The sequence below is a fragment of the Oncorhynchus mykiss genome, chromosome 1, assembly GCF_013265735.2.
Source record: "Oncorhynchus mykiss isolate Arlee chromosome 1, USDA_OmykA_1.1, whole genome shotgun sequence".
Classification (NCBI taxonomy): Eukaryota; Metazoa; Chordata; class Actinopteri; order Salmoniformes; family Salmonidae; genus Oncorhynchus; species Oncorhynchus mykiss.
The window spans coordinates 52,679,430-52,705,069 of NC_048565.1; the positions used below are offsets into that span (position 1 = coordinate 52,679,430).

The 25,640-nt window shown below is 42.0% G+C and overlaps 2 long non-coding RNA genes across 3 annotated transcripts; one reads left to right on the forward strand and one right to left on the reverse strand.

Annotated features, from left to right (window-relative positions):
- Positions 1 to 2,459: 2,459 nt before the first annotated feature.
- LOC118964326 lies at positions 2,460 to 3,184 on the reverse strand. Its single transcript, XR_005051375.1, has 3 exons — positions 3,126 to 3,184; positions 2,985 to 3,024; positions 2,460 to 2,779 (listed from the first exon to the last, which is right to left on the reverse strand). It is a non-coding gene; the product is annotated as an uncharacterized LOC118964326 (long non-coding RNA).
- Positions 3,185 to 19,250: 16,066 nt separating this feature from the next.
- LOC110524804 lies at positions 19,251 to 23,218 on the forward strand. Of its 2 annotated transcripts, XR_005052056.1 has the most exons (5): positions 19,251 to 19,360; positions 19,777 to 20,196; positions 20,687 to 20,781; positions 20,961 to 21,089; positions 22,881 to 23,218. It is a non-coding gene; the product is annotated as an uncharacterized LOC110524804 (long non-coding RNA). The 2 variants fall into 2 exon arrangements; XR_005052055.1 differs by having other exon boundaries at positions 19,777 to 20,781.
- The last annotated feature ends 2,422 nt before the right edge of the window (positions 23,219 to 25,640 follow it).

The window sequence follows — 25,640 nt, forward strand, 5'->3', positions numbered from 1 at the left end:
GCTTCTGAAATACATTTTCTTCATATCATGTTTCTTTGGACCAACCAAAAATAAATAATGGATTTATTGTGATAGCTTTCATGGGTGAAGGCCTGGATATGCTAAACATGTTTATGTTAATTAATAGACAATTACCACGAGACTGGCAGTCTTTTCCATAACAATAACCGTCTGACAAAATGTCATGACTGCCACAGCCCTATACAGTGGGGCAAAAAAGTATTTAGTCAGCCACCAATTGTGCAAGTTCTCCCACTTAAAAAGATGAGGCCTGTCATTTTCATCATAGGTACACTATGACAGACAAAATGAGAAGAAAAAAAAGATCAAGAAAATCACATTGTAGGATTTTTTTATGAATTTATTTGCAAATTATGGTGGAAAATAAGTATTTGGTCAATAACAAAAGTTTCTCAATACTTTGTTATATACCCTTTGTTGGCAATGACAGAGGTCAAACATTTTCTCTAAGTCTTCACAAGGTTCACACACTGTTGCTGTTTTTTTATTTTAGAATATCACTTATTCAGGTCACCTATACCATCAGGGCTCTTGATTGTCTTTAATTAATCTTACCTTGATATAGTGTGACAACATGTAAACAATGTGTAAATTAAGCCATTCTCTGCTTCAGATGCATAATGAATGTCAAGAGGTGCATTGCAAATGCCCATAAGGCAAAATGCCATCATAATGTAGGCCAGTGGTTCTCAACTCTGGTCCTCAAATACCACCAACAGTACACGTTTTTATTGTAGCCCAAACAAGCACACCGCATTCATCAGGCCCTCAATGAGTTGAATGTTTGTCCGGGGCGAAAAGCAAAAGGTGTGCTGTTGGGGATACTCAAGATCTGAAGTGGGAACCACTGCTGTAGGCCTATGGCTGCATTGGCGTTGCATGCCATTATCAGCTGCAAAATGGCTTCACATGACTGATATCCTGAAAAAACAAGTGAAAATCAAATAAAACTAATTGGAAAGTTTGCAACTGAAAAAAAAGTTAGTGTTCATTTGAGAACACAACACAGAAACGGAGACAAATTAGAGACAGACTCCCTTCCTATCTTTATTGCACAATTGTGATCTGTGATTAATCAACATTGACACTAGTTCATCTTGAATAATAGTTAAGTTAACAAATTAAAACAAGTTTAAACCCTTCACTTCAAAGAATCAACACTATTTGTCATTTCAAAGTGTACAAGCAAGCTAAGTCATATGTAATGGTTAGAAATCTTAGTAACAAGTTGGCTATTATTACTAAAGCATCATTTCAGGAGAAGAAAAAAAAAGTCCATACCAACGGTGGGTAACCTTGCTCCACTGAGTGAGCAGATTTATATTCCAGCCCAGCAATAGCACACTTAAATTATCAACTAATTAGGTTTGATAAATTCAATAAGGTGTGTTAGTGCTGGGCTCGAACCGAAGCCTGCACACGAAGCCAGCAGGGCTGGTCTGCTCCAGTCATAATAGGTTTACACATGGTGTGTTACTGTATTTTTTGCTTACACAATTTGCTAACATAAGTACACATACACTGAGTGTACTAAACACCTACCTAATATTGAGTTGCACCCCCATCCGATGCTTCCCACAGCTGTGTCAAGTTGGCTGGATGTTCCTAGGGTGGTGGACGATTGTTGATTAACACGGAAAACTGTTGAGCATGAAAAACCCAGCAGCATTGCAGTGCTTGACACAAACTGGTGTGCCTGGCACCTACGACCAAATCCTTCTTTAACCCGTTTCCTCCCCCTTATCTACACTGATTGAAGTGGATTTAACAAGTGACATCAAAAAGGGATCATAGCTTTCACCTGGATTCACCAGGTCAGTCTGTCATGGAAAGAGCAGGTGTCCTAATGTTTTGTATACACTGTGTCGAACCCATGGTATACAAGTGTAACGGATGTGAAACTGCTAGCTAGATAGCGGTGGTGCGCGTTAAATAGCATTTCAATCGGTGACATCACTTGCTGAGACCTTGAAGTAGTGGTTCCCCTTGCTTTGCAAGGACCGTGGCTTTTGTGGAGCGATGGGTAACGATGCTTCGTGGGTGACTGTTGTTGATGTGTGCATAGGGTCCCTGGTTCGCGCCCGGGTATGGGCGAGGGGACGGTTTGAAGTAGAAAGCCGACGGTTTGAAATAGAAACCCGATTCTAGATTTGATTTTGGATTGGAGATGTTTACAGTCTAGCCAGACACCTACAGTCTAGCCAGACACCTAGGTACTTATAGATGTCCACATATTCTAGGTCAGAACCATCCAGGGTGGTGATGCTAGTCGGGCGTGCGGGTGCAGGCAGCGAATGGTTGAAAAGCATGCATTTGGTTTTACTAGCGTTTAAGAGCAGTTGGAGGCCACGGAAGGAGTGTTGTATGGCATTGAAGCTCGTTTGGAGGTTAGATAGCACAGTGTCCAAGGAAGGGCCAGAAGTATACAGAATGGTGTCGTCTGCGTAGAAGTGGATCAGGGAATCAGCCGCATATAATACCATATAAACATACTGACAAGCTTTGTACATTAAGTTATACCAGCTCCAGTAAAGAGATCAGAGACTCGGGTGATTTCTACATCATCTTTACTAAACAACAATTGTTTCAACACAGCAGACAAAAACAAGGTTTGACCACTGCTCAAAAATGGCTTTACCCCCGCTCCTCAAAAGAGGCAAAGACAGCCATTTTCTAGGGAGAAAAACAGTGCATTTAAATGTTTGGAGTTCAACCACCTTGCTGCCTCTAGGGTGTCCCTTCGAAGAATATCCGCTTCCTTGAAGAAAAAGGAAGAATAAATATTAGGAGTAGGGCCTCATTGGGTGATCAAGTCAAATTACACCCCACATTCACAATACAACGATGCAAACAAAAGCCACTATTAAAAGGGGTTTTCAATATCTATAACTGCTCAACAAGTCATCACAAATATGATATCTTGCCATGCATCAAGCCTTCAGTATTATACATAGAATACATACCCAGTTCACAGCTCGCCACGCAGTTTGTTTTCAGTATTGTCTAGAAAGAAAACAGATTGTGGTCATTAAGTAATGTAAGGGAACCTCTAGGGATGTGTGTACAAGAATGCACCTTACTTTAGCTAATAGCCTATACAGTACCTGATCCTGCTGAGCTGGATGCTGATGTGACATCTTGGGGGGGGGGGGGGGGGGGGGGGGTGTCTTCTACATCATCCTAAAATATATTGGAGAGGTGGGGTCTTCTTCAGACCTTAGTGAGTGAATGACATTATATACATTCAATATGAAAATATATTCAGGTCAGTCTGGCTACAATGAAACAAGTGATTTTAAGGATGCAAATGAAAAGTTTTGATAATGTTCAAGACTTACGGCATGGGAATGTTCTGCAGGAGAACTAGGCACCACCATCGCGCCTAATTTGCTGCATGTTTTCCTTTGAAAAAGAAAATCACACAAACGGATGGGGATCCCAAAAAACATATCCGCTAGTGATGAGAACGTCATAATTTATACATACCTCAGTGAAATCACACTTTGCTTCCATTGCAATGTACAGAGCGTACTGTACGTAAAGAAAGAGTAGGTTGTTAAGTTTGATAGTTATGATAACAATAATAGTAATAATACCCCCCAGGAATATATTTCTGGATGAAGAAGACCCCCACTGTTTCTGTGAGCACAGTGTTTGTGAAAGTAAAGAAAAAAGTACAATTCAACAGCTTTTTATACTCCAGCATGCATAACAGTTTTGAACACAGTTGGAACTGAATTAGCACAATTATTTTTCACAACATGTATGGGTTTTGCTGGACCAGAACATTTATTTTCAACTGCAAACACACCATTTCTCACATCAATGCACTCACATGCCAAAACTCTTTCCTTGGACACTGTTTCAAAGCAATGTGTATGCTTTCTTCGTAAATGTGTTTTGAAGTTGTTCTTATTTTACTTCAGTTTGCTGTGTGGACAAGTTACAATTACTTTTCTTGACTTACCATGTATGTTGGGACCAGGTGATTTCATTATTGTATATACTGTGTAGACTTGCTATGTGTAACTAATGTAATGGCTTCAACAATACACATTTAGAGCCAGTCAAACACAACAAGGCATACATTGAAGAAATACAGAAAATCAATAAAAAAATCAATTACATAACTGTAATTTACATGTAAACCTAGGCTTACAGCTCAAGTAGGCAAATTTGTCCAAGTAAAGATTCCCTCATTGTGAGCAATTAGCTAGCTCACATGCAAATGGGTGCTAATGAAAGCTATGCTAACATCGGTGCGGTAGTTGGTCATATAAATTGTTTTACCACCGCATTGGTATAACATGAATATTACGACGTACATTATGCATAATGACAGTCTCACTTCCATGGTTTATATTTTTATCCATGTAGGTTAGGTTCGATGAAGATTCACTTTCGTTGACACCTTCGATGTTTACCTCAACTTGGCTGACCTTGAAGGAGACGGGAAGGGTTCTGGTTAAACGCGTTGGACTTCGCCACACATTGAGCCCGGGCCCCGAACTGCACACTGCAGTCAGGTGCTTCTCCAGCGCTGAGCCATGCTTGTGCACATTTGTTGATGTTGATGTATAAAACGTGTAGGCTGCATTTCAAGCAGTCTTTGGAAAGCCAGACAGGTAAAAAAAAAAAAAAAAGTGTGTCTTAATTGTTGTATTTTGAGACAGGTTTGAATATGCACATAATCCATTGTCTAATTCTCTGTATGGTAATAATCTTTTTATTTTGTTGAGTGGCTTCTTGCCTCATGGAACACAACACAATGCAATTTACAGTCACCTATTTGGCCCATGGTGTTACAGACCAAGTAAAAAAACAATTAATGAATATCAAGCCCTTCATAACGTAAAAACGTTTTTAAAAGTCTCATGCAATGTAGGCTACTTCACAGAAATCAAAAGCTATTTCCATGTGAAAATGCTATTGGATTTTCTCCAATGGTTTTGTTGGTAGGCCAACATGCTCAAATAGCCACAGTAGCCTTTTGGCTACAGCGTCAGGGTGCAGCCTGTAAACTCGTGCTGGAAGTCGCACAAGTTCAAGTTTATGCTCACAAGACCTCAAATTTGCTCAGTGCCCGAAAAGTTTGACGGAACATTGAGCCTGTGCAACTTGTTGATGGATCAGTCTGAGCGTTTGAATGAGGTTGAGAATGTACACAGATCCTTTAGGGTTATGGCTGAGGGATTTTCCAACACATTCCAACCTGGTTTTGATGAGTAATGGCATATTCTCTGAATAGGAGTAGTAGTGCTAGACTGCAGTTGAATATACGTCCAGTAATCAACATTTTAATTTAAGTTTAGTTAATGGATGTATTTTTATGCAGTCTATATAGTTTAGCAATTGGACTATATACAAGCAGAATGGCATTGGTTGTCTACTCTCCAAATGGTACAAATAAACATGTAAATGTACAAAACCCTTCAAATAGTTTAAAGAAAATGTAAGCAATTGCAATTTACTGTAGGCCTATTTACTGATACCAAAATAGAAGTGGGTACGGGATACTCACGAGACTAGGGCAAAGAAGTTTAGCTACTGCTGCCCTCTAGTGACTGATAATTACAAGCCTGAGCACAAATCTGATAATAGAAACGTTCTTATTTGTCATTTCCTGCCAATGCTAATGTGTATAATAACATATTCACCAGAAAATGACTTCACTTGTACCTGAAGGCATTTCCTTGTTCATGTCTGCACATCCTGTAACTGCTATCAAATTCAGCTGAGTGATTTGAGCTGTATCACTCAACACATTTCCCAACAGGGCTTTTATCCTAACTGTGCACTTAGTCTACAAGAATGGTGTTGATCTTATTTGGTTGATTATCTCTGGATTTACTCTGCCATCAACTCATGATTTTTGAATGGCTACCCCTGAACTGCACAGAACAGGTAGGCCTGTACCTCGGGCCTAAAAGAGTCCAGCCCGGTAAAGAAGTTCAGGGAACTCAAGTGACCTTAGTCACGCAATGTTTGTCCGTTCATACAAGTGTAGCGTAAAGCCACACAACCATCAAGCGTATCAAATCTTAATAAGTCCTCAACTATAACTAACTACATAAAGCATCACAGTATACATCAAAACAAATGAAATACCGTATACAAAAAGGTTGTGGTCAGTCAGACAATCCAATCCAATCCGCCAACAGATCTCCAGCGGAGGAAGGCCACGAAGATCAGAGAGGTGTAGTCCACGGACGCAAAGAGTGGATTCGGTCTTGGGTAAAACTCTATTAAACTACAAAACAAACGGAACTGAGGGTTGACCACATCCTCATTCACGCCTCCATCACAACCCCAATTTTGCGCAGCTGATGCTTGCTATTTAATTGGGAATTAAAGGGAAAGCGCCCTATTGGAAGGAGAAGCACTATTTAATTGGGAATTAAAGGGGAAGCGCCCTATTGGAAGGAGAAGCACTGAGACGGTTCAGAAAAATTCAGGGCTGTCACACAATGCAGGCCTTGGAAGTACTTGGACATTCAACTTCCAGGAATTGTGTACAGATACTTGCGACATGGAGCCGTGCATTATCATGCTGAAACCTGAGGTGATGAATGGCATGACAATGGGCCTCAGGATCTCTTCACGATATCTCTGTGCATTCAAATTGCCATCAATAAAATATAATTGTGTTTGTTGTCCGTGGTTTATACCTGCTCATGCCATAACCCCACTACCACCATAGGGCACTCTGGTCACAACGTTGACATCAGCAAACCACTCACCACATGACGCCATACACGTGGTCTGCCATCTGCCTGGTACAGTTGAAACCGGGATTCATCCACAAAGAGCACACTTTTCCAGCGTGCCAGTGGCCATTGAAGGTGAGCATTGGCCCACTGAAGTCGTAACAGGCTGGCACGTGGTCTGCGGTTGTGAGACAGGTTGGAAGTACTGCCAAATTCTCTAAAACGATGTTGGTTTATGGTAGAGAAATTAACATTAAATTCTCTGGCAACAGTACTGGTGGACATTCCTGCAATCAGCATGCCAATTGCACGTGCCTTCAAAACTTCAGACATCTGTGGCATTGCGTTGAGTGACAAACTGCACATTTTAGAGTGGCCTTTTATTGTCTTGGCAAAAGAGAAATACTCACTAACAGGGATGTAATCAAATTTGTGCACAAAATTTGAGAGAATTAAGGTTTTGTAACATATGGAACATTTCTGAGATCTTTTATTTAAGCTCATGAAACATGGGAACAACACAGTCGATGAGACCAGTCTAGATGCTTGCACCCCCTGACAAGACCATCTAGGGTCCACTATGTTACACACACTTAATTAAGCAATAAGGCCAGAGGAGGTGTGGTATATTTAAGCAATAAGGCACGAGGGGGTGTGGTATATGCCCAATATACCATGGCTAAGTGATGTTCTTTACACAATGCAATGCGGAGTGCCTGAATACAGCCCTTAGCTGTGGTATATTGCCACAATAAGCATTCAGGGCTCGAACCACTCAGTTTACAATAGTATATAATGGCCATTATAAACTGTCTGGTTCGAGCCCAGAATGCTGATTGGATGACAGCCATGGTACTGTATATCAGACCGTATACTACGAGTATGACAACACATTTTATTTTTACTGCTCAAATTACATTGGTAACCAGTTTATAATAGCAATAAGGCACCTCAGGGGTTTGTGGTACATGGCCAATATACCATGGCTAAGGGCTGTATCCAGGCACTCCGCATTGCGTTGTGGCTAGGAACAGCCCTTAGCCGTGCTATATTGGCCATTTACCACACCCCCTCTGGCCTTAATACTTAAATTTGTTTTTAGGAATGACGCAAAGCGTGTGCCTGGATACAACCCTTAAATAGAAATCTCACATGACCAAAAGTATATGGACAGATGCTTGTTGAACATCTCATTCCAAAATCATGGGAAATAATATGAAGTTGGCAATAACAGCCTCCACTATTCTGGAAAGGCTCTCCACTAGATGTTGGAACATTGCTGCAGGGACTTGCTTCCATTGAGCCACAAGAGCACTAGTGAGGTCCGGCACTGTTGTTGGCCAATTAGGCCTGGCTCGCAGTTGGCGTTTCAATTCATCCAAAGGTATTCGATGGGGTTGAGGTCAGGGCTCTGTGTAGGCCAGTCAAGTTCTTCCACACCGTTTTTAATGCTGAAACAGGAAAGGACCTTCCCCAAACTGTTGCCACAAAGTTTGAAGCACAGCATTGTCTAGAATGTCATTGTATGCTGTAGCGTTAAGATTTCCCTTCACTGGAGCTAGGAGCCTGAACCATGAAAAACAGCCCAAGACCATTATTCCTCTTCCACCAAACGTTCCAGTTGCCACTATGCATCCGCCAAACGCAGATTCGTCTGTCGGACTGCCAGATGGTAAAGCATTATTCATCACTCCAGAGAACACATTTCCACTCCCCCAGAGTAGCTGTTCAACCATGGAAACCCATTTAATCAAATCAAATTTTGCATCTCTCACATGGATAGGCATACCATTCCATAAAAATTGAGCTCTATAGGAGAAAGCCCTGCCTCCAGCTGTTTGCTTAGAAATTCTAGGGACAGTAAGGAGGCCTGCGTCTTGTGACCGTAGCGTACATGTAGGTGTTTATGGCAGGACCAAATTGGAAAGATAGGTAGGAGCAAGACCATGTAATGCTTTGTAGGTTAGCAGTCAAACCTTGAAATCAGCCCTAGCCTTAACAGGAAGCCAATGTAGCGAGGCTAGCACTGGAGTAATATGATCACATTTTTTGGTTCTAGTGTCACACCCTGACCATATTTTGCTTTGTTTGTTTCTATGTGTTGGTTGGTCAGGGTGTGATCTGAGTGGGCATTCTATGTTACATGTCTAGTTTGTCTAGTTCTATGTTTGACCTGATATGGTTCTCAATCAGAGGCAGGTGTTAGTCATTGTCTCTGATTGGGAACCATATTTAGGTAGCCTGTTTGGTGTTGGGTTTTTGTGGGTGATGGTTCCTGTCTCTGCACCAGATAGGACTGGTTTAGGTTTTTGTACGGTTGTTGTTTTGTTAGTTTATTCATGTACAGTTTCTTTATTAAAGTACAATGAATAACAACCACGCTGTGTTTTGGTCCACCTCTCCTTCACCACAAGAAAACTGTTACATCTAGTCAAGATTCTAGCAGAATGCTGAACTGAAGTTTATTTAGTGCTTTATCCAGGCAGCTGGAAAGTAGAGCATTGCAGTAGTCTAACATAGAAGTGACAAAAGCATGGAGTAATTTTTCTGCATTTTTGGACAGAAAGTTTCTGATTTTTGCAATGTTACATAGATGGAAAAAAGCTGTCCTTGAAACAGTCTTGATATGTTCGTCAAACGAGAGATCAGGGTCCAGAGTAACGCTGAGGTTCTTAACAGTTTTATTTGAGATGAGTGTACAACCATCAAGATTAATTGTCAGATTCAACAGAAGATCTCTTTGTTTCTTGAGACCTAGAACTAGCATCTCTGTTTTGTCTGAATTTTAAAGTAGAACATTTGCCACCATCTACTTCATTATGTCTGAAACACAGGAGTCCAGGGAGAGTAATTTTAGGGCTTCACCATGTTTCATTGAAATGGACAGCTGTGTGTCGTCTGCATAGCAGTGAAAGTTAACATTGTTTCCGAATGACATCACCAAGAGGTAAAATAAGTGGTCCTAAAACGGAGCCTTGAGGAACACTGAAATGTACAGTTGATTTGTCAGAGGACAAACCATCTACAGAGACAAATTGACATCTTTCCGACAGTTAAGATCTAAACCAGGCCAGAACTTGTCCATATAGACCAATTTGGGCTTTCAATCTCTCCAAAAGAATGTGATGATTGATGGTACCAAAAGCAGCACTAAGGTCTAGGGGCACGAGAACAGATGCAGAGCCTCGGTCTGATGCCATTAAAAGGTAATTTACCACCTTCACAAGTGTAGTCTCAGTGTGGTCTAAAACCAGACTGAAGCGTTTCTTATACATTGTTTGTCTTCAGAGAGGCAGGGGCCTTTTTCAAAAGTTTTTGAGAGGAATGGGAGATTCGATATAGCAGATAGTTTTTATATTTTCTGTCTCAAGGTTGGCTTTTTCAATTGAGGCTTTATTACTGCCACTTCTAGTGAGTTTGGTACACATCCGGTGGATAGGGAGACGTTTATTATGGTCAACATAGGAGGGCCAAGCACAGGAAGCAGCTCTTTCTGTAGGTTAGTTGGAATAGGGTCCAGTATGTAGCTTGAAGGTTTAGAGGCCATGACTATTTTCATCAATGTGTCAAGAGATATAGTATTAAAAAATTTGAGTGTCTCCCTTGATCCTATGCCCTGGCAGTGTTGTGCAGACTCAGGACAACTGAGCTTTGGAGAAATACGCAGATTGAAAGAGGAGTCCATAATTTGCTTTCTGATGATCATGATCTTTTCGTCAAAGAAGTTCATGAATTTATCACTGAAGTGAAAGCCATCCTCTCTTGGGGAATGCTGCTTTTTAGTTAGCTTTGCGACAGTATCAAAAATACATTTTGGATTGTTCTTATTTTCCTAAATTTTAAGTTGGAAAAATAGGATGATTGAGCAGCAATGAGGGCTCTTCGATACTGCACGGTAGTGTCTTTCCAAGCTAGTCGGAAGACTTCCAGTTTGGTGTAACACCATTTCCGTTCCAATTTTCTGGAAGCTTGCTTCAGAGCTCTGGGATTTTCTGTATACCAGGGAGCTAGTTTCTTATGACAAATGTTTTTTGTTTTTAGGGGTGCGGCTGCATCTAGGGTATTACGCAAGGTTAAATTGAGATCCTCAGTTAGGTGGTTCTGATTTTTGTCCCCTGACGTCCTTGGGTAGGTGGAGGGAGTCTGGAAGGGCATCTAGGAATCTTTGGGTTGTCCGAGAATTTATTGCATGGCTTTTGATAATCCTTGGTTGGGGTCTGAGCAGATAATTTGTTGCAATTGCTCACAAAATAATATGGTGGTCCGATAGTCCAGGATTATGAGGAAAAACATTAAGATCCACAACATTTATTCCACTGGACAAAACTAGGTCCAGAGTATGACTGTGGCAGTGAGTAGGTCTGGAGACATGTTGAATAAAACCCACTGAGACGATGATGGCTTCGAAAGCTTTTTGGAGTGGGTCTGTGAACTTTTCCATGTGAATATTAAAGTCACCAAAAATTAGACACGGTCTCAAAGGGGATAGCTGAGCTGACTACACTGACTGTGCTACTGGCAGACTCCACTAACCTGGCAGGCTGGCTAACAGCCTGCTGCCCGGCCTGCACCCTATCTCATTGTGGAGCTAGGGGAGTTAGAGCCTTGTCAAGATTATGATCAGTGATTAGTTCATTGACTACAACTGCCTTGGAAGTGAGGGATCTAACATCGTAGCCCTATTTTGAGATGTGAGATATCACAATATCTTCCAATAATGGCAGGAATGGAGGAGGTCTTTATTCCAGTAAGATTGCTAAGGTGAACACCGCCATGTTTAATTTTGCCGAACCTAGATCGAGGCACAGACACCGTCTCAATGGAGATAGCTGAGCTGACCACACTGACTGTGCTCGTGGCAGACTCCACAAAGCTTTCAGGCTGGCTAACAGCCTGCTGCCTGGCCTGCACCCTATCTCATTGTGGAGCTAGGGGAGTTAGAGCCCTGTCTATGTTTGTAGATAAGATGAGAGCACCCATCCAGCTAGGATGGAGTCCGTCACTCCTCAGCAGGCCATGCTTGGTCCTGTTTATGGGTTAGTCCCAGAAAGAGGGCCAATTATCTACAAATTCTATCTTTTGGGAGAGGCAGAAAACAGTTTTCAACCAGCGATTGAGTTGTGAGACTCTGCTGTAGAGCTCATCAGTCCTCCTAACTGGTAGGGGGCCAGAGACAATCACTCGATGCCGAAACATCTTTCTTGCTGATTTTCACACTGAAGCTATGTTGCGCTTGGTGACCTCTGACTGTTTCATCCTAACATAATTGGTGCCGACGTGGATAACAATATCCCTATACTCTCTACACTCGCAAGTTTTAGCTTTAGCCAGCACCATCTTCAGATTAGCCTTAATGTCGGTAGCCCTGCCCCCTGGTAAACAGTGTATGATCGCTGGATGATTTGTTTAAAGTCTAATACTGAGGGCAATGGAGTCACCAATGACTAGGTTTTTCAATTTGTCAGAGGTAATGGTGGAAGTCTTCCGCATCTCAGACCCCGTAACGGGAGGAGGAGAGAACAGAGTAGGCTCGGCCTCTGACTCCGACCAGTTGCTTAGTGGGGAGAACCGGTCCAAAGTTTCTGTCGGCTGAATGAGCGACACCTGTTGAGCATTCCTACAGCATTTCCCTCCAGAAGCGATGAGAAAGTTGTCCGGCTGCGGGGACTGTGCCAGGGGATTTATACTTCTATCTGTACTTATTGGTGGCACAGACACTGTTTCATCCTTTCCTACACTTACATTACCCTTGCCTAACGCTTGCGTCTGAAGCTGGGCTTGTAGCATGGCTATCCTCGCCTTAAGGCAATTGTTCTCCTGTATATTATGAGTATAGCGACTGCAATTAGAAGGCATCATGTTAATATTACTACTTATCTTCGGCTGGTGGAGGTCCTGACGAACCACGTCCAGATAAAGCTTCCAGGGTGAAAAAGTTTAATGAAAAAAGTAGCGTGAGGGAAAAAATACAAATATAAAACAGTAATTAAAAAGTAAAAGCCGTAAAGTTGGGGGGGGGGGGGGGGCAGGGTAGCCTAGTGGTTAGAGCTTAGGACTAGTAACCGGAAGGTTGTGAGTTCAAACCCCCGAGCTGACAAGGTACAAATCTGTCGTTCTGCCCCTGAACAGGCAGTTAACCCACTGTTCCCAGGCCGTCATTGAAAATAAGAATTTGTTCTTAACTGACTTGCCTAGTTAAATAAAGGTAAAATAAAAAAAAAATAAAAAAATAAATAAAAAAAATGCAAAAATTCTGAGGAGCCATTTGATTAGGTGTTCAGGACTCTTATGGCTTGGGGGTAGAAGCTGTTTAGAAGCCTCTTGGACCTAGACTTGGCGCTCCGGTACCGCTTGCCATGCGGTAGCAGAGAAAACAGTCTATTACTATGATGGCTAGAGTCTTGGACAATTTTTAGGGCCTTCCTCTAGTGGGTTCGATTCCCGGGACCACCCATACATAAAATGTATGCATTTAGCAGACGCTTTGCATAAAAACTCCTAGAGCCACCACACAACCTCTCACCCACTCCCAAATGTGAACTGGAGTGAACTGGAGTGAACTGGAGAAAATGCATTTTCAATTTGTCAAATAAAGTTAATTAATTGACTCTTTCAGGTGGTGTTGGATCTGCAAACTTTTTTTTGTTTTCGTGCTGCACTATTGGCCGTACGTGCACTTGTTTGAGATGCCCTGTGCACTAGGTAAGCAAAGTGTTCCCATTTTGAACCATTTAATTTGTGAGAAAATACCAAATCCGTCTATCAGGCGGACACGGGGATCTGTGGTTAAAATCCCCGTACTTACAGACCTTCAACGACCCCCGCCCACATCAACGTTTGATACTAGCCTACGTATCATTGAATAACTTTTAAAACCATGGCCACAGAGAGAGAGTCAAATTATACCGCAAAGAGCTGCTGTTTTTATGAAAAAATATTCAGCACTGTTACAAAACATAAAAAGTGCTTCTTTACTACTTCCACTCGCACTGCAGCTGCAATGAATGAGTAGCCAAGTGTATTGACATCCTTGCGTTTTTGTATTATTATTAGCAGTTCTTCGTGTCTATTTTATAATATCGAGGAATATTTCACTTTCTCTGGTCATAGGAACAACATGAATTTGTGCATGAGTCAGATGCGGTGCTACTCGAGTTTCGAGTAGGCCGTCATTGTAACTAAGAATTTGTTCTTAACTGACTTGTCTAGTTATATAAAGTTTCATTTATGCTCAGTTGTGCCTTGAAAGTGCTACACCAACTGTTCTATTTTGTAATCAAAGCTCAAGTTTTGAAATATAATATTGTCAGAGAAGAACAATATTGGCAGGCCAGGCATATAACCAATATGCTGTGATCATGTATTTGGCCTACTGCACAAAGCTCAATCTTACATAGCTTTTTTTTTAGGTTAATGTTTAAAAAGAATCTGAGCGGCAGATCTCGGCTTGCTTTTTGACTTGACTCAGAAAAGGTTGGTGACCCCTGAACTAAACTATACTGTATGTAAGACATATTCAACTTTGATTACATTACCCTTTTTTCCTGTTTTTTTAAATGTCATTACTCATCTGTCCATGTCATCATATATTGAATTTTATGGTATGAAAAGTTCTCCCTTAGTTGAATTGTACAATCAATCAAATTTCAATCAAATTTATTTTATATAGCCCTTCGTACATCAGCTGATATCTCAAAGTGCTGTACAGAAACCCAGCCTAAAACCCCAAACAGCAAGCAATGCAGGTGAAGAAGCACGGTGGCTAGGAAAAACTCCCTAGAAAGGCCAAAACCTAGGAAGAAACCTAGAGAGGAACCAGGCTATGTGGGGTGGCCAGTCCTCTTCTGGCTGTGCCGGGTGGAGATTATAACAAAACATGGTCAAGATGTTCAAATGTTCATAAATGACCAGCATGGTCGAATAATAATAAGGCAGAATAGTTGAAACTGGAGCAGCAGCACAGTCAGGTGGACTGGGGACAGCAAGGAGTCATCATGTCAGGTATTCCTGGGGCATGGTCCTAGGGCTCAGGTCCTCCGAGAGAGAGAAAGAAAGAGAGAATTAGAGAGAGCATATGTGGGATGGCCAGTCCTCTTCTGGCTGTGCCGGGTGGAGATTATAACAGAACATGGCCAAGATGTTCAAATGTTCATAAATGATCAGCATGGTCGAATAATAATAAGGCAGAACAGTTGAAACTGGAGCAGCAGCACAGCCAGGTGGACTGGGGACAGCAAGGAGTCATCATGTCAGGTAGTCCTGGGGCATGGTCCTAGGGCTCAGGTCCTCATGAATTTATCACTGCTAAAGTGAAAGTCATCCTCTCTTGGGGAATGCTGCTTTTTAGTTAGCTTTGCGACAGTATCAAAAAGGAATTTCGGATTGTTCTTATTTTCCTCAATTAAGTTAGAAAAATAGGATGATCGAGCAGCAGTAAGGGCTCTTCGGTACTGCACAGTACTGTCTTTCCAAGCTAGTCGGAAGACTTCCAGTTTGGTGTGGCGCCATTTCCGTTCCAATTTTCTGGAAGCTTGCTTCAGAGCTCGGGTATTTTCTGTGTACCAGGGAGCTAGTTTCTTATGAGAAATGTTTTTAGTTTTTAGGGGTGCAACTGCATCTAGGGTATTGCGCAAGGTTAAGTTGAGTTCCTCAGTTAGGTGGTTAACTGATTTTTGTCCTCTGGCGTCCTTGGGTAGGCAGAAGGAGTCTGGAAGGACATCAAGGAATCTTTGTGTTGTCTGTGAATTTATAGCACGACTTTTGATGATCCTTGGTTGGGGTCTGAGCAGATTATTTGTTGCAATTGCAAACGTAATAAAATGGTGGTCCGATAGTCCAGGATTATGAGGAAAAACATTAAGATCCACAACATTTATTCCATGGGACAAAACTAGGTCCAGCGTATGACTGTGACAGTGAGTGGGTCCAGAGACATGTTGGACAAAACCCACTGAGTCGATGATGGCTCCGAAAGCCTTTTGGAGTGGGTCTGTGGACTTTTCCATGTGAATATTAAAGTCACCAAAGATTAGAATATTATCCGCTATGACTACAAGGTCCGATAGGAATTCAGGGAACTCAGTGAGGAACGCTGTATATGGCCCAGGAGGCCTGTAAACAGTAGCTATAAAAAGTGATTGAGTAGGCTGCATAGATTTCATGACTAGAAGCTCAAAAGACGAAAACGTCATTTTTGCACTCTTTGCATTGATAACTATGGATCTATATTTCTACATACAGTATAGTTTTCTGGTCTTATTCTTATATGAAAATGTTAATTCCCAATTGCGCAAACTCAGTGAGACTGGGTGAATCCATCAAAGATCAAGGCCAGAGAGTTCTATGTTCTATGTCCCTCTTTGCCATGCAAATTAACTGAATCCCAAACAAACATTTCCATTGCATTTCATCCCTACTACAAATGGACCAGCTGAAATCATGTTAGGGATTCTCTCGTTAACACAGGTGTGAGTGTTGACGAGGACAAGGCTGTAGATCATTCTGTCATGCTAATTGAGTTTGAATAACAGACTGGAAGCTTCAAAAGGAGGGCGGTGCTTGGAATCATTGTTCTTCCTCTGTCAACCATGGTTATCAGGCAAGCTGTGTCAACAAAAAGCATGGCTGGGTCAAAGTTCACTCACTCTTCTGGGCAAAATGGCTGTCATTCCTCAGTTTCTAATTTCTCACATGCTGGGGAAGGTAAGGATTTGTTCAGCATTGTTGGAGACAAAGTTTATTTCATAATGAGCTGATGTGAATTATGGGAAATGGGATGCCTGGTGTCATTTTTATAATAAGTTAGTGATGAATGTACGAGTATGCCTTAAATCTTAAGGAATTGTAATGTCAACTATTGACTCAGATCCTGAAAGACATTCTCATGTCTGTTACATAGCAGCATGTTGTGATTGTGAGTTACTTGGTATTGAATCATTGCCGTTGTTATTGTTAATGTCTAAGGCCTTTTTTGTGCGAACTTTATACAGAATGTGACCATATCTTTGACAGAGCCCATTCCTCACTTCTTTTCAAGGAGTTGTTCCATTAAGTTACACTGTTGACTGTGTTTTGCTCCACCATTATGACTTTATATTGATAAGTATGAACAATTCAATAATTTACTTTACATATAGCTTATTGAGAATAAGTTATTGTATAGAGTGGGATAAGAAATCAATAGGAACATGGACCACTCCACAAATTTCACAATGTTGCAAACAGCACTGATATTGGGGTGTAGGTTGCTTGCTGAGTGTGCCCCAATAGGTGGGAGTTAATTTGTTCCAACTAACTGGAGCATGGAAAATGTCCTGAATGGTTGAACTGGATGTTTGCCTTGCAGTGTCGGGGTAGGCTACTCACTGCTGCTTTTGATGCTGGAAATCCAAGACTGAGAAATCTGTTTTCTGCAACTTCATGTACTCTACAAGTATGCCTGTACAGTCATGGCCCAAAAAATTGAGAATGACACAAATATTAATTTTAACAGTCTGCTGCCTCAGTTTGCATATACTCCAGAATGTTATGTAGAGTAATCAGATGAATTGCAATTAATTGCAAAGTCCCTCTTTGCCATGCAAATTAACTGAATCCCAAACAAACATTTCCATTGCATTTCATCCCTACTACAAATGGACCAGCTGAAATCATGTTAGGGATTCTCTCGTTAACACAGGTGTGAGTGTTGACGAGGACAAGGCTGTAGATCATTCTGTCATGCTAATTGAGTTTGAATAACAGACTGGAAGCTTCAAAAGGAGGGCGGTGCTTGGAATCATTGTTCTTCCTCTGTCAACCATGGTTATCTGCAAGGAAACACGTGCCGTCATCATTGCTTTGCACAAAAAGGGCTTCACAGGAAAGGATATTGCTGCCAGTAAGATTGCACCTAAATCAACCATTTATCGGATCATCAAGAACTTCAAGGAGAGCGGTTAAATTGTTGTGAAGATGACTTCAGGGTGCGCAAGAATGTCCAGCAAGTGAGGTAAGCAAGCAAGTTACAAGCAAGCAAGGTACAGGGTTTGGACTGGGGTAAAGTCATTTTCTCTGATGAATCCCCTTTCCGATTGTTTGGGTAAAAAGCTTGTTCAGAGAAGACTATATGAGTCCTACCATCAGTCCTGTGTCATGCCAACAGTAAAGCATCCTGAGACCATTCATGTGTGGGATTGCTTCTCAGCCAAGGGAGTGGGCTTACTCACAATTTTGCCTAAGAGCACAGCCATGAATAAAGAATGGTACCAACACATCCTCCGAGAGCAACTTCTCCCAACCATCCAGGAACAGTTTGGTGACAAATAATGCCTTTTCCAGCATGATGGAGCACCTTTCCACAAGGCAAAAGTGATAACTAAGTGGCTCAGGGATATTTTGGGTCCAAGGCCAGGAAACTCCCGAGACCTTAATCCCATTGAGAACTTGTGGTCAATCCTCAAGAGGCAGGTGGACAAACAAAACCCCACAAATTCTGACAAACTCCAAGCATTGATTATGCAAGAATGGGCTGCCATCAGTCAGGATGTGGCCCAGAAGTGAATTGACAGCATGCCAAGGCGGATTGCAGAGGTCTTGAAAAAGAAGGGTCAACACTGCAAATATTGACTCTTTGCATCAACTTCATGTAATTGTCAATAAAAGCCTTTGACACTTATGAAATGCATGTAATTATGCTTCAATATTCCATAGTAACATCTGACAAAAATATATTTGTGTCATTCTCAAAACTTTTGGCCACGACTGTACTTACATAAATATTCAGACCCTTTACTCTGTGGTTTGTTGAAGCAGCTTTGGCAGCGATTACAGCCTTGATTCTTCTTGGGTATGACGCTTCAAGCTTGGCACACCTTTATTTGGGGAGTTTATCCCATTCTTCTCTGCAGATCCTCTCAAGCTCTGTCAGGTTGGATGGGGAGCGTCACTGCAGAGCTATTTTCAGGTCTCTCCAGAGATGTTAGATCGGGTTCAAGTCCGGGGTCTGGCTGGGCCACTGAAGGACATTCAGAGACTTGTCCCGAAGCCACTCCTGCGTTGTCTTGGCTGTGTGCTTAGGGTTGTTGTCGTGTTGAAAAGTGAACCTTTGCCTCAGTCTGAAGTCCTGAGAACTCTGGAGCGGCAGATTTTCAACAAGCATTTCTCTGTACTTTGCTCCATTCATCTTTCCCTCAATCCTGACTAGTCTCCCAGTCCCTGACTTTGAAAAACATCCCCACAGCATGATGCTGCTACAAACATGCTTCATCGTAGGGATGGTGCCAAGTTTCTTCCAGATGTGACGCTTGGCATTCAGGCCAAAAAATCTTGTTTCTCATGGTCTGAGAGTCCTCTAGGTGCCTTTTGGCAAACTCAAAGCGGGCTGTCATGTGCCTTTTACTGGCCACTCTACCATAACCTGTTTTCGCTTGATCATTATGGGGTATTTTGTATAGATTGATGAGGAAAAACATGTATTTAGTACATTTTAGAATAAGGCTGTAACGTAACAAAATTTGAAAAAGGTCAAGGGGTCAGTCGCGCTCCTTGGGTCTACAGAGCGACCTGCTATTAGCTGTGCCCATCCCTGAGGAGCATGCAGCAGCCGGCCAACCGATTGAGGACGCTATACAGGCTGCACTGGCAGAGGCCAAGTAAGGAATGCATTAGGCTTAAAGGGATGTTCCACTCAAAATGGAACATAATATGATTTTTCATGTTGCCTCATTTACAATTGCGACCTGTAGCTGAATCCCCATGTTCTTTTGGATATGTATTTTGCTTACTTAGGTATTTGATAGTGATATTGTGTTTTGTCAGTATCGCTACAGAGCCCCATTCACTGAGCACTTAGTCTTTTGGTTCTCATGGTCTGTCTGTGCTCATGTTGTTTTTCTGAACGGTTATTTCCTGAACTCTAGATAGCTGCTTGCATGGCTGACATCACAGGAAGTCTCCTTTATCACAGAGTCTCTTTGTGGTTGCACTAACATGAGAAAAAAATTGAAGTTTCAGTGTTTCACCTTAGTGACACGATTATGTCTCTGTTTCCTTCTAATTTCCCCTCTAGTGCTAAAGGCATTAGAAGAAGAGATGTGACGCCCCCTTCATCCTTCAAAAGGTCAACGAATTTGCCCAGAGGAAAGTCCGTCCTAGCTAGTTACCTTCTCAGATCAATACCGTGACACAAGAAACTATGGTAGAGGGAGAGAATCAATCTCAGTGTAAGGTTAGAAATTGTGGGAAAAAAAGGTAATGAGCTGACATATTGTTGTTCTTAAAAAATATATATATATTATATATATTTCTCCATATAACTTTATATGAGGTCCCTTAACCTCATATTCCCAAAGATATCGCTCAACATGCATAATAGTGTCAGGTTGGGCAGGCAGATAGCCTGTGCACTGTCTGAACAAATGCAGAAGAAGAGGACTATTCCTGGTCTTCACGTAAAAGAGGAAGAGAAAGATTCTGACTATCAAAAATTGTGAGTACTAGTCATATGTTCCTCATCAAATGCAGGTGAACCCCTCTTATCTTGTCTTATAGAGTGCACCACTTTAGTTTTAGCATGATGGACAGTGGGTGACATGCTTGCTGTACAATACCACTGTGGCTTGTTTAAAAAAAATCGTAGGTGGTGTGAACGTGGATTTTATTGCAATGGGGAACACAGAGTAGCTTGTGGTACATAGGCTTACATCAAACACACTGTACTGTATACTGTAGGCTTATGTCTATAACATTCAGATTATGTTAATATAATGGGTTTATTTGATTGAGACATAACTACTTTTATATTTCACATTTGGACAGACGAATACTGGAATTGTTGGCCTTGTTGGCCCTGGTGGAGTAGGAAGGAACCTTGCTGGTTCGTTTTAATTTCCTGATCTGCAAAACTTCAACTGGTTATGAGGATATGGTGTACAAATATTACATTGAGTTAAGTTCTTTTGGGATGTTTTTCCCAACAGACTCTCTGAACAGAATTGGACAAAGACCTCTGTTCATCTCAGCCATTGGAACTGACTCTCACAGTGATGCTGTACTGAACTACTCTCAGCACATGGTACATATGCAAAGAAGTTTAGGAGCGGTGTTGTGTGCTCTTATTTCAACTCTAAATCAGGCCCTTAGCGAGTGGTAACAACTGTTTGTTATGACCAAATGCAAAGCAGAATGAATCCCTCTCCCATAGTATTCCGGCATGACATTAAATTGCTGCTTCTTCTTGTTGTTTTATCTAAGTGCACCAGAGGCGTCGCCAGGCTTCAAGAGCAGAGGACCGCAACTTATTGTGCCGGGATGACTGAGAACGGTGACCTGAGTCTCGGATTGGGCGACAGGCATAACAGCCAGCAAATCACAGAACAGTATGTGAGTATTTCTGAAGCAGGTACGAGACATCAAAGTCTACATATATCAAGTTGTTGATATAGTTGTTGTTGTTGAGAAGAGCACTGAAATAATAACAACTTTGCCCAGGACTAAATTAGAGGGAACCTTTCAGGGGTTTTCTCTCGTGTGTCTGTATGGCAACCACAATCGACAGTCGTCAATAGTGATCAATCACCATTTTTTCACCATCCGTGTCACTGTTTCACCTGTCTTTGTGCTGGTCTCCCCCACCAGGTGTCCCCTCATTATCCCCTGTGTATTAATACCTGCGTACTCTGTTTGTCTGTTGCTACTTTGGCTTGTCCCGTCAAGTCCTACCAGCGTGTTCCCTGTGCTCTAGTTTTTGGTTGTCTTAGTCTTCACAGTTCTGACCTTTCTGCCTGTCCTGATCCTGCCCGCTGTCCTGTACCTGTCCGACTCTGATTTGGATTACAACCCTTTGCCTGCCCGTTGAACTATAATACACTCTGAGACTCGTACTATCTGCCTCCTGTGTGCATCTGGGTCTTAGCCTGAGACGTGATAATCGGTGCATGTCTGTTTGATCAGGGTCCATTCACAAAGAATCTGAGTAGAAGTGCTGATCTAGGATCAGGTCCCCCCTCTCCATATTATCTTATTCACCATGATTTAAAAGGCAAAACTGATCCGATATCAACAGCACTCCATCTCTGAGACGCTTTATACATACGGACCCTGATCTGATAAACTTGTGTTGCAGTGTGGTATGAGCCAGCTAATTCTGACAAGGCATACAATCATCTCCTGTCTGACAGCTGGAAGGCCCTGGCCTCCACCTCCCCCAACCTGGCTGAGCTGTGTACCATGAATAAGCTGCAATACTTCAGCAAATGCTGTACTTGGATCATTTCTAATGCGTGTATGTTTTTCATCACCATCCTCGGGGACCACCAACCACTTCACATATTTGAACTATTCCAACACTATCTGATTTATTAACCAGTCAACTAATCATCAAGCCCTTGATTGTTTGAATCAGGTCTTCTAGTGTTGGAATTTAACAAAGATGTGGAAAGGCTGGGGGTCCCCATGGATTGGGTTGAGATATACAGATTATTTAAGAGTGTGTGTGTATATGATAAGCATATTACGAATGAGAATGTGGTCTTGTCTTATGGCGGCAGTGCTGACTAGCTTTGTGGAGGAGGTTCTGAGCTGTGCCATGGTTCTCACATGCCCCCTATTGGACAACCTGCACTGTGTGGTGGTGACCCTGGGGGCCATGGCAGTGCTGCTGTGTGGTGGTAACCCTGGGGGCAATGGCAGTGCTGCTGTGTGGTGGTGACCCTGGGGGCCATGTCAGTGCTGCTGTGTGGTGGTAGCCATGGGAGTGCTACTGTGTGGTGGTGACCCTGGGGGCCATGTCAGTGCTGCTGTGTGGTGGTAACCCTGGGGGCCATGTCAGTGCTGCTGTGTGGTGGTAACCCTGGGGGCCATGGGATTGCTACTGTGTGGAGAGACCTGCTGCCTAGGAGAGGAACAAGGGTAAGCTTTGGGAATACCTATAGCATACCATGATGGGAATACCATGATGATGATGGTTTTTGTTTGTCAGAAGGGTCAGCTATGCGCCATCCACTACCCTGCTTTGGCTCAGACCACAGAGGAAACAGTGAATGTCTCAGGAGTAGGAGATTGGTATGAAGATATGTAGGGGCAGGGAATAAACACATGAAATGAAAAAATACTTAATTGACTTCATAGGTGAAATTTAGGTTTCCCACTCACCCCTCTTTCCCCTCTCCTTAGTCTTGCAGGTGGGATAACGGCTGGGATGTTCCCGGGCAGAGACACTCAAAGCTGTGTTAAGATGGGGCTCCTGGCAACATGCCTGTCACTGCCCTCCCCACACCCCACCTGCCCAACTCTGACCACAGACTATATTGAACCAAACAATGTCCAACCACCCAAACCCTGGCCTTAACCCACCCTTATGTGGATGGAGGAATGAGGAACAACTATCTTTTATTATGTTGTTTGACCATCAAAATAACTTTTCAATGATTAGTTTAAAAAACTGTCTACCACAGTGACAGAATGGTGATCATTTGCATACATTTTAAATAAAATACTTTTAAATTCTTCTATTTACTACATTATGTCAAATGCCTAGGCAAATATAACATGCATGTTTACAGTTGCCTAGCCATAGCCTTGACCTGCCATAAGTGTTCTTCTTCTTCGGTGAGGTTTAATGGTGGCTGGCATCCAATATGTTATATTAGTACCACCAACTGAACTATTGTACAGGTCCATTACACTTTGTGATACAAAATGGGAAAGGAGAACCGAAAAACAATTATATACAGTACCAGTCAAAAGTTTGGACACACCTACTCATTCCAGGGTTTTTCTTAATTTTTATTATATTCTACATTGTAGAATAATAGTGAAGACATCAAAACGATGAAATAACACATATGGAATCATGTAGTAACCAAAAAATGTGTTAAACAAATCAAAATATATATTTGGGATTCTTCAAATATTTGGGACCACCTTGATGACATACTCTTGGCATTCTCTCAACCAGCTTCATGAGGTAATCACCTGGAATGCATTTTAATTAACAGGTGTGCCTTGTTAAAAGTTAATTTGTGGAATGTCTTTCCTTAATGATTTTGAGCCAATCAGTTGTGTTGTGACACGGTAGGGGTGGTATACAGAAGATAGCCCTATTTGGTAAAAGACCATGTCCATATTATAGCAAGAACAGCTCAAATAAGAAAAGAGAAACGACAGTCCATCATTACTTTAGGACATGAAGGTCAGTCAATCTGGAAAATGTCTAGAACTTTGAATGTTTCTTCAAGTGCAGTCGCAAAAACCATCAAGCGCTATGCTGAAACTGGCTCTCATGAGGACCACCACAGGAAAGGAAGACCCAGAGTTACCTCTACTGCAGAGGGTAAGTTCATTAGAGTTACCCAGCCTCAGAAAGTGCAGCCCAAATAAATGCTTCACAGAGTTCAAGTAACAGACACATCTCAACATCAACTGTTCAGATGAGACTACGTGAATCAGGCCTTCATGGTCGAATTGCTGCAAAGAAACCACTACTAAAGGACACCAATAATAAGAAGAGACTTGCTTGGGCCAAGAAACACGAGCAATGGACATTAGACCGGTGGAAATATGTATTTTGGTCTGGTGAGTCCAAATGTGAGATTTTTGGTTCCTACCACCATGTCTTTGTGAGACGCAGAGTAGGTGAACGGATGATCTCCACATGTGTGATTCCCACCGTGAAGCATGGAGAAGGAGGTATGATGGTGTGGGGATGCTTTGCTGGTGGCATTGTCAGTGATTAATTTAGAATTCAAGGCACACTTAACCAGCATGGCTACCACAGCATTCTGCAGCAATATGCCATCCCATCTGATTTGCACTTATTGGGACTATCATTTGTTTTTCAACAAGACAATGACCCAACACACCTCCAGGCTGTGTAAGGGCTATTTGACCAAGAAGGAGAGTAATGGAGTGTTGCATCAGATGACCTGCTGCTGCTTTTGCAACAGCTAATGGGATCCTAATAAAATAGCAATTTCCTGGCCTCCACAATCACCCGACCTCAACCCAATTGAGATGTTTTGGGATGAGTTGGACCGCAGAGTGCAGGAAAAGTAGCCAACAAGTGCCCAGCATATGTGGGAACTATTTCAAGACTTTTGGAAAAGCATTCCAGGTGAAGCTGGTTGAGAAAATGTCAAGTGTGTGCAAAGCTGTCATCAAGGCAAATGGTGGCTACTTTGAAGAATCTAAAATTTGTTTAACACTTTTTTGGTTACTAAATGATTCCATATGTGTAATTTCATAGTTTTGATGCCTTCACTATTATTCTACAATGTAGAAAAGTAAGTGTGTCCAAACTTTTGACTTGTACTGTATATACAGTTCGAAGTCGGAAGTTTACATACACTGAGGTTGGAGTCATTAAAACTTGTTTTTCAACCACTTCACAAATGACTTACTAACAAACTATAGTTTTGGCAAGTCGGTTAGGACATCTACTTTCTGCATGACACAAGTAAGTTTTCCATCAATTGTTTACAGACACATTATTTCACTTATAATTCACTGTATCACAATTCCAGTGGTCAGAAGTTTACATACACTAAATTGACTGTGCCTTTAAACAGCTTGGAAAATTCCAGAAAATGATGCCATGACTTTAGAAACTTCTGATAGGCTTATTAACATCATTTGAGTAAGTTGGAGGTGTACCTGTAGATGTATTTCAAGGCCTACCTTGAAACTCAGTGCCTCTTTGCTTGACATCATGGGAAAATCAAAAGAAATCAGCCAAGACCTCGGAAAAAAATTGTAGACCTCCACAAGTCTAGTTTATCCTTGGGAGCCATTTCCAAATGCCTGAAGGTACCACGTTCATCTGTACAAACAATAGTATGCAAGTATAAACACCATGGACCAAAGCAGCTGCCATACCGCTCAGGAAGGAGACGCGTTCTGTCTCCTAGAGATGAACGTAATTAGGTGCGAAAAGTG